Source organism: Glycine soja, chromosome 18 (assembly GCF_004193775.1).
Source record: "Glycine soja cultivar W05 chromosome 18, ASM419377v2, whole genome shotgun sequence".
Taxonomy (NCBI): domain Eukaryota; kingdom Viridiplantae; phylum Streptophyta; class Magnoliopsida; order Fabales; family Fabaceae; genus Glycine; species Glycine soja.
In genome coordinates this window covers 14,209,663-14,220,164 of record NC_041019.1, presented here as the reverse complement: position 1 = coordinate 14,220,164, position 10,502 = coordinate 14,209,663, and the positions used below count along the sequence as shown (strand labels likewise).

General features: G+C 36.4%; 1 pseudogene; it reads right to left on the bottom strand.

The window, feature by feature from the left end:
• Nucleotides 1–3,412: 3,412 nt before the first annotated feature.
• Nucleotides 3,413–9,226, bottom strand: LOC114396972 (annotated as a pseudogene).
• Between the last annotated feature and the right edge of the window lie 1,276 nt (nt 9,227–10,502).

Here is a 10,502-nt window from a genome sequence, read left to right as displayed (position 1 = left end):
AGCACCATTTTGCAAGGTTTCTCGATATCTTTAAGAAGTTGGAGATCACCATTCCTTTTGGTGAAGTTCCTCAACATATGCCAATGTACATCAAATTCTTGAAGGACCTTCTCACTAAGAAAGACAAATACATCAACAATGAGAGCATAGTAGTGGAAGGAAATTGTAGTGCAGTGATTCAAAGAATCTTGCCACAAAATTTCAAAGATCCCAAAAACATGACAATTATGTGCTCAATTGGGACGATGTTTGTAGGGAAAGCTCTCATCGATCTAGGGGCAAGTAACAACTTGATGCCTCTTTCAATGTGCCAGAGAATTGATAACATGAAGATAGTGCCAACTCGAATGAATCTTCAACTAGCGGATCACTCTTTCCCTAGACCTTATGGTGTCGTTGAAGATGTCCTTGTGAAAGTGTAGTAGTTCTCACTCCCGGTGGATTTTGTTACCATGGACGTTGAAGAAGATTTAGATGTGCCTTTGATTTTGGGAAGACCGTTTATGCTCATTGCTAAATGAGTTGTTGACATGAGAAATGATAATCTTGAAATGAGTGTGGAGGACCAAAAGGTGACCTTCAATCTCTTTGAAGTAATGAAGCATCCTAGTGATAGCAAAACTTACTTTAGAGTGAAGGCTATTGAACATGAAGCAAACTATGTTGTGCAACAATTCACCATGCATTTACCTCTTGAAAAAGCCTTAGTGAATGCCATCGAATGCCTCATGAATGAAGAAGAGAAAGATCTCAGGGCTTGCTTGGAAGATCTGGATAAATTGAAGGAAATTCCTCCAGGGAAATATACTTTTGAGGAGCCGAAGAAGGATACTCTTGCAGAGAAACCTATGGTAGAGTTGAAGATTTTACCTCTTCACCTTAAATATGTTTTTTCTAGAAGAGGATGATGCAAAATAGGTCATCATTAGCAATGCTTTAACTCCAAATGAAGAAGCTTAATTGGTGGAGGTGCTCTTGAAGCATAAAATGACGATTGGATGTCACATCTCCGATCTCTAGGGGATTAGTCCATCATATTGCACGCACAAGATCATGATGAAAGCTGACTATAGACAGATGAGGAAACCTCAAAGGAGACTTATCCCCACCATCAAGGAAGAAGTTTGAAAAGAAGTCCTTAAGTTACTTGAAGTCGAACTAATTTATCCTATCTCCGATAGTGCTTGGGTGAGTCTAGTCCAAGTAGTCCCAAAGAAGGGTGGCATGACGGTGATCCACAATGATAAAAATGATCTCATTCCCACAAAGACTATCACCGACTGGAGAATGTGCATAGATTGTCGCAAGCTCAATAGTGCCACAAAGAAAGATCATTTTGTTTTACCATTCATGGACCTGATGTTGGAGCGGCTAGCTGGACAAGCCTTTTATTGTTTCTTGGATGGCTACTTGAGGTATAATCAGATAACAATGGATCTTAAAGATCAAGATAAAACTGCCTTCACATGCCCATTTGGTGTCTTTGCTTATAGGAGGATGCCATGTGGGTTGTGTAATGCCCTTGCCATTTTTCAAAGATGCATGCTAGCCATTTTTGCTGATCTCGCAGAGAAGTGCATTGAGGTCTTCATGGATGTTTTTTCATTATTTGGCTCCTTCTTCGATCATTGCTTATCCAACCTTGAATTAGTGTTGACCCGGTGTGCATAAAGCAATCTTGTGCTGAATTGGGAAAAATGTCATTTCATGGTCCAAGAAGGGATTGTCTTAGTCCATAAGATCTCCACAAGAGGGATGAAAGTGGATAAAGCCAAAATTGATGTCATCGAGAAGCTACCTCCTCTTATCAACGTGAAAGGCGTCTGAAGCTTTCTTAGACATGATGGGTTCTATTGGAGGTTCATCAAGGACTTTTCCAAGATAGCCAAGCCATTGAGTAATTTTCCGAACAAGGATGTTGTGTTCAAGTTTGATGAGGAATGTTTGTTGGCTTTCTGCACTCTTAAAGAGAAGCTCATTTATGCTCCTATCATTGTTGCCCCAAATTAGAGTCAAGAGTTTGAACTTATGTGTGATGCTAGTGGTTATGTTGTTGGAGCGGTGCTATCACAGCGGAGAAATAAGGTGTTTCATTCCATATATTATGCTAGCAAAGTCCTGAATGATGCACAACTGAATTATGCTACCATAGAAAAAGAATTGCTGGCCATTGTCTCTGCACTAGAGAAGTTCAGATCATATTTGATTGGCTCCAAGGTCATTATCTTTATAGACCATGCTACCATCAAATACCTCTTGACTAAAGTTGACTCCAAAACAAGGTTGATCAAATGAGTGCTTTTGCTCCAAGAGTTTGACTTTGAGATCAAAGACAAGAAGGGCTGTGAAAATATAGTAGTTGATCACCTTTCTAGATTGGTAAATGAAGAAGTCACTCTTGAGGAAAAAGAGATTCATGATGAATTTCTAGATGAATACTTGTTGTGTGTGAGTGAGCGGCCTTGGTTTACAGACATAGCCAATTTCAAAGCAATTAATGTCAGTCTTGATGATCTTAATTGACACTAGAGGAAAAAGTTTCAACGGGTCATTACTATGTGTGGGATGATCCCCATCTGTTTAAACTTGGAGCATATAATTTGTTGAGAAAGTGTCACCAAAGAGAAACCCAGAAGTATATTGTGGCATTGCCACAATTCACCTTATCGAGGACATTGAACTATTGCGAAAGTGCTATAGTTCGGGTTCTTTTGGCCTTATATCTTCAAGGATGCTCGTGAGCATGTGCAACATTATGATCAGTGCCAAAGAACCAGAGGCATTTCCAAGAGGAATGAGATGCACTTGCAGAATATTATTGAGGTGGAGGTGTTTGATTACTAGGGCGTTTGATTTTGTAGGCCCCCTACCATCATCATACACTAATGAATACATTTTGGTGGCTGTTGATTATGTCTCCAAATGGGTGGAAGCTGTTGCTACTCAGAAAGATGATGCGAAAACTATTGTCAAGTTTCTCAAGAAGAACATCTTCTCCCATTTTGGAGTCCCAAGAGTGCTCATCAGTAATGGTGGATCACATTTTTGTAATGCACAACTACAAAAGGTTTTGGGACATTACAATGTGAGACACAAAGTAGCTTTTCCCTACCACCCCCAAACTAATGGCCAAGTTGAGGTTTCCAATAGGGAATTGAAGAAGATCCTTAATAAGACAGTTGCTTTATCAATAAAGGATTGAGTTACAAAATTGGATAATGCCATATGGGCTTATCGGACTACCTTTAAGACCACAATTATGTTAATTAACCTAATGAACAAGCAATGTGCATATACGATTACTGCTATATATGATTTAATTTAAACTCAATTTGCAAAGTGAGTTTGACTTTGTAGTGCTCAATAAACCATCCCAATAAGCTCCAATGAGATGTATCTCTATCCCCATGCATCAACTATAGACATGCAGGAGGTCCATGTCAAACCAACACATCTTCCCCTCTTTGCTACCCACAATTAAATTATCACCTGCATGCAATGTGTACCAAAACAATTATGATGAATAATGTTCTGTATTAATGAGTAGAAGAGAAATAGATTACAATATAATTTTCATAATAACAATAACCATACCTTCAGGATGAACTGCAATGGATGAAGCTTCATGAAGCCCAGTATCAAGACTTTTTATGATCTTGGTCTTCAATAAATCATACACACGAACACTCTTTTTGGTACATACAAAGAAGATGTAACAGGATGGATGGAAGGTTGACCTAACAACAAGTCTGTGTAATTTGAATGGAATTTTTTGCGTAAGCTTTTTGGATAATTGGTGTATCAGAATTGCTCTTGATTCATGTAAAGAAATTGTCAAGGAAAAACACACAGAGCAACCCCCACTTTAACATCTTATACCTTTAAGTTTCATTTCATCCACTTAAGATAACAAATCAGCTAAAAAGTTGGCATTCAAGAACTAGTTTAGTATAGTTTGTTTTCCGTAAGCTCCATGGATAAAGTACCCACACACTGAACACATCCATTAATGGAACATGACATGGAAATAACATCTATAGTCTAAAATGATATTTATAAACATGTCAAAAGCCAACCATGCCTTGTGCTGTGTTGAACAAAATAAGGCAAACATCAAGGTTTATTGTAGTAATATGGATGCAATGAAAGCATGTGCACATTTATGGACATACACCTAAGAAGAAGCAAATAAATTTCAAAAGTATACCAAAAAAAATATATTAAAAAGATAATGTTTTCATAAACAATCATCACTGAGACAATGTAATCATTGTTGCCAATAAATAAACCAATGAATAATGAGGCATGCATCAATTGCCCACAGGAAACACTCAAAGGATATCTTCCAACATCACTGTCGAAAAGTAGTCACCTTTCTGGTGCCATTCTACAGCAGTAACAATCTGCATAAACACACTCATTAACATTTAATAACAAAACTTCAATCAACAACGAACCTTGAAAAGGAAACGGAAACAAATATGGAAATACCTTAAAGTGCCTTAACTTTAAACCCATATGTTTATCATCTTTAATCCAGCTTACACTAGGTGTCTGGTTGCCTACAAACACAAGCATGGTTAGAAAATAATAGAACCACCAGCATAGGACATAAAAAATCACGTGACACTGATGCAAATATTATCAATATCCACCCATAGTGACCAATTAGGTTTACTAAATGAACTAAATTTTCCCCCTTCAATCAAAAGTTTAGTTAGGAATTCAAAGGCTAAATTGAGAGCTAGGATATTGTTAGTCGGTAAATACGACTAACTTTTGTGTTTAAAACTTGTGTAAATTGTATCAAACTCCTTCAATTTATGGTTATTTTGTAGTGTTATAAGTTCTTTTAGTTAAAGATAGGTAATAAATACTTAGTAATTCTATTTTGTGTGTTTAATAATCATTTTCTCTCAATTTCAGGTTAATTAGGCAAGTTTGTGAAGTGATGATTTTCACCTTCTCGCTAAGCCAATCTGCTGGCTTAGCGAGCCATCCGCTGAGCGCAACCCTCCTCGACTGAGCGCGAGGAAGAATCTCGAAGAAGGATAAGTTGTGCATGTTCGCTAAGTGAAGGGTCATCCCGCTAAGCGCATCGCTTCAGTCCATTGGCTGAGTCAATATTCACTAATGTGCGCTGAGCGGATCAGAGTTGCGCTAAGCGCACGAGCACGAACAAAGCCACCTATTTAAGCCTGAAATCAGATTTAGAGGAGGAGTTTGGCCATTTTCTTGAGGAGCTCTTGCATGTCTTCAGTTCTAGAGGGAGAGAGGTCCAAAAAGTTTCAGAGATTTTGTTGTGTGAAGATCTGCAGAGACCAAAGCTGGAAGAGGAAGTCGTCCTGAGAGTGTGAGTGATTGAGAGGTCCTAGAGGTGGAGGAGACATTCCCACCACTTGTATTTCTGCAATCTTTCATCTTTCTCTTTTCCTTGTTGTAAAGGAAGCTTCCCAGTTATGGAAAGCTAAATCCTCTGTTGGATCTTCCTTCTAGGTACTTGATGTAAATATCTTTTTATCTATTTAATGATGTTTTGTGTGTTCACTGTGCTATCAGAACTTCATTCTACCATGCCTTTACCTTGATAACGTAGATGCATGTGTCCTTAGGATCATTCAACAGTGGAAACTAGTTTGATTCTTAGAACTTGATAGGACAGGGTTAGTTTGTCGTATTTTCACGAGGAATCGGGGTATGGTAACCTAGTTGTTGTATGTTTGTCTTAATGCGGTCATGGTTGAGTTTAGTCCAACTAGAGGAATCTGCGGACGATGCTTGATCATGATTAGGCTAGACTATCATGAGGAATCGGGGTTTAGCATTTCAGGAGACACCATATAACACATAAGCATTGTTAAATAGAGAATATCCTTTGAGCATCAGGCACCTACTAGGAAGACCAACGTGTCACCTTCTTGTCTTCACGCATCATTTCTCATGTGATTTTCCCTTTTTAATAGTTAGTTTACACACATGTTCATATAAATACATCTCTTTTCACACTAGACATCTGTTTACTGAAATAGCTTTACCAAGTAACACAAGTTCCCCGAGAGTTCAATACTCGGTTCTTACCGTTTTATACTACTTGCGCGATCCGGTGCACTTACCGGAAGTGAACAGATATCTTGGAGCCTTCTTTAGAATTTTTAGATTAGAACCAAAGAAGTGACAAGAACATGGACCAAAGTCATCCAATTCTGTAGATGAGTCAACCTAGAGAAGCTCCTTAATCCGTTTCTGCTCTTCGACATCCCCCAAACAAGTGTTAAGTACAAGTACATGTTGGCCCCTAAATCAAAGATTTACCCTACATTTATTTTCAAAATCTAGACATATATATTTTATAGAAAAAAAATATATGGACCTTTATAGAAAATAAAATTAGACTTACACAGAAATAGCCAGAAGATGAATATTGGGCAGAGGATTTCAAGCAACACAACTAACAGATTCATCAACCTCCCACTGCCTAAGACATGTGCCAGTTTCAACCTCCCAGATACAAACAGTTCCATCACTTGAGCCATTGAAGATAACAGAAAATAAGGGACCCATCTCCATCCCACCTTAATTGAGACCGAAAGATATGCTATCAACATTCATACCTGAAGCCATCCATTGTCCTGAAGCTTCGAGTGAAATTAATGTAACAACATCTTCATGGCCTAAGTTACTCGATAACATGTTGTGGGATAAGGCTTAAGCTCCTTTCGACTTGGAAGCTTTGGCTTTAAAGATTCAGGATCAATATTGAGCTAGAACACAGAAAGAAAAGAAGTAAATGAACTATATATAGCAATATATTGCCAACTTTTATAGATATTTCACTCAGCAAGGAATTACAAATTTTGCAACAAAAATAAAATCAGAAAATTAGTTCTTCAATATAGATATTTCACTCACGCGGTTTTTCCGAACTCGAGGGCACAAATACAAATCCAAACAACGTTCAAAGCAGTATTTCATAGCATTCTCATATGCAGGAATGCTCCTCATAGATGCAAACCTGATCAAAAGCCATATTTATTAGTTCAACTGTATATGAAAGCAGCAACAAAAATGTTTTCCCTGAAAACATGGTACATTTTTGGAATAAACTTAGAGCAGTCTTCCTAAAACATCAATTGATAAAAATTGATCTCTTCTTCGGTTGGAATGTACTCTAGAGGAGGATTATATGACTCATCATGGCTTAAGAAGCAAAGTTAAATTATTAACAATGAAGATACATCAAAGTCAAAGGCAAAACAAATATCATGTATTGGTACATTTTGGAACTCCAAAATTTTAAGTCATATTTAATACCAGGTAACTTGTGGTTTGGGGCAGGAATGTAAGTCAAATGATTTGCTCTTTCCGTTGAACCAGAATCATCTCCCCACAAGAGATATGGACTATCTTCCTCTTTTGTCTTGTCAAAAGTGATTAATCCCTGGCAGATTGCTCTAACATACTATACAACCTGTAGAATCATGGAAGTGTATGAGTGATAAGAAAAACCAATTTGCGCTCATTGTCTAGGCTGAATCATCTCCATACTTGTAAATGAAGTATTGGTTACCTTTTTAGCTTCCCACTTTGAAGGAATAGACCTTCTTTTTGGTTCAGGTGCACTAGACAATGGATGTTTGGCATCTTCCCAGTTAAACTAGTCAACACCATCCTGGATATAAGAAATGACAGATGAAATTAAAAGGAACAAAACATTGACAGCTGTATGCACATGTAGCAACAATGTTAAGAGCTTAGGGGACGAGAGCCTTGTTTCGAGGACAAGGGAACCTCTGTATGCAAAAGGTAAATTACCAAAATTCTTCTCTCCCATTTTTATTCATTTAGTGCTTATTTATACATGATATATGTTTGTATGCTAGTGGGAAAATCATATAACAATAATATTCTTCCTAACAGAATTGCACTATTGCATAACAGAATTGCTCTAACGGATTCTATTATGACCTATACTAGGTGTGCTGAAATGGTCTATGTGCTGTAGTCGTTCAAATATATGGGCCTAGTAGTAATTCTCTTGGGTCTCCCTGCATGGACTGTTGCTTGCATAATATTTCTGGTATTGTTATTGCTGTTGCTAACAAACAACTAGCCAAATACAATGTATCTACAGTTAAACAATCTTTTATCCTATATGTCAAATTTGAACATCATAAATTTCAGCCCTAGGAATTCATAGAATATTTATCTATGAATTTTTGGATAAAAAACAATGTTTAACTTTGACTAGTATATACATGAAGCGATAGAACAAAGATATATTATCTATAAACAACTATAGCAAGCAAGATCATCCCAACTTCCTTCCATAGTGGGAACAACAAAAAAATAAATAAAAAATAGCATCTTGTCATAACACACAATGGTCAATTATATGCTTCATAACTATAAAATTTAAATGAGCAACTTCTAATAAAACAAACAGGATCTTGTGATAACACATAATGATCAATTATATGCTTGATAATTAGAAAATTTGAATGAAATAGCTCCTGCAACCTTTTTAATGAAACTGACATGCGTCGTCATCTAGACCCTGTAAACCAACACTCGTAACTGATTCAGGAATACTCTCTAGATACATCACAAAAAGCCTGATCTTCACTTTGTTCATTTGGTTCCTGAAATTACATAGGAATAACACCATAAATTTATAACAGTGGAAGAGCATTTACTCTTATATCTAAATCTTCATGTTGAATGACTCACATATCTTAATTTCATATATTGAGCATTTAATTTAATCTTTTAATTTTTTTTATGTCTTAATTTTAATTTCAATTTGATTTAACAAGTAGTTGTATGGGCAAATTAAAAATATTCGAGAACAAAGTAGCAACTGAGTTTGAGAAAGCATGCCAGCAAACTCTTGAGTGACCCTTCCAAGCATTTCATGAAAGAGAGAAAGCAATGCATCTTCCATGATCCTTCGTCTTTCCTTATCAGCTTCCAGTTTCAGTTCTGTTAATCTTAGCCTTTCCTTCTCAACCTTCAAATCTAATTCCATTAATCTTTGCTTTTGTCGTTCAAATTTCAAGTAAGATTCCATCAAGCTTTGTATCTTTCTCTCAGATTCTAAGTTTGTTTCCAAGTTGATCGCCCTTTCTTGTATCTGAGGATCACTAGCACCACCACCACTGCCAGTAGCAGCAATAGAAGTAACACTGGATGAGACTGATCCTACTTCCATATCCGTAACGTTCCCCATTGTTTGTGATTGCATGGAGGAAGATTGATTTGTTTCCTGTTTATGATCAAAATATAACACTTCACATAATATCTAAGACTTCATATAAAAAGTAAATTGAGAACCACTAGGTAAACAAGTTTAAAACCCGTAACTTAAAAGTTAAAACCATCAATGTTTTATATGGTGCTGGTGTTGTTTACATACTACAAAAATTACACAAATTTTAGCTTAATAAATTTTGATATAACCATATATCACAAGTCCAACAAAATAAATTCTTTTGTTTACAAAGATAAATACCAAGCATACATTAAATATCATAAATGATAAATTTTGTAACCAAGATCATTAGATCATATGGAATGCAATGTGTAAGTTCCTAATTTTTAGTTTGCAAACAAGAATCAGTATATTTGGGACGATTCCTCACTATGTAATGCATCACGATATGCTGCAACTTACAAGGCCCTTGGCAAACTTCAGTGATGTTGGGCAAGCATATGAGTTTTACCTCTATCAGTTTTGATTGGTGTCTGTCTTGATCAACCAATCGTCTTACTTCTTGAACTCCATCATCTTCATTGAAATAGAAAACATGTTCTATTTTAGAACACTCCTCTACTATAATATCTTCTAACTTGGGAAATTGAGAAATCAATGAATGAGAGAAAAGGCATTTCAAATTCTTACACTAGAAGACGTGAACCACATACAGTAGATGGAAGCACACTGATTTGGAACAAGCAGATTCATTTCCAACTTGCTCTGTATGATCTGAATAAATGATATGCTCCAACTTTTCACACTTTCTTACAACCAGTTCTCTCAACTCTGCTAGGCATTCAACAACAGTAGGAGAGAAGATAGTTTCCAACTTTTCAAATCCCACTAGCACTAAACTCCTAAGCTTCTAGAGTATGAGGAAATCTTTTGGGCCCTTCCAAATACTTCACAAATCAGGTAAATACTTCTGCAGCCTATAGTTGGAAAGTACCTTCCACCATAGAATTCTCAATAGCAAGCCATTCCAAGGCCAGGACTAGTTCTCCATTTTCAGGAAATATGACTTTCTCCTGTATTTATTACTATTCAATATAAGATCATTATGGTTTCAATATCAGCACACTAGGAATTCATAGAATATTTATCTATGAATTTTTGGATAAAAAAATGTTTAACTTTGAGTAGTATATGAAGCTATAGAACAAAGATATATTATCGGCTAAACAGGATCTTGTCATAACACACAATGGTCAATTATATGATTGATAATTAGAAAATTTAACTCACCACA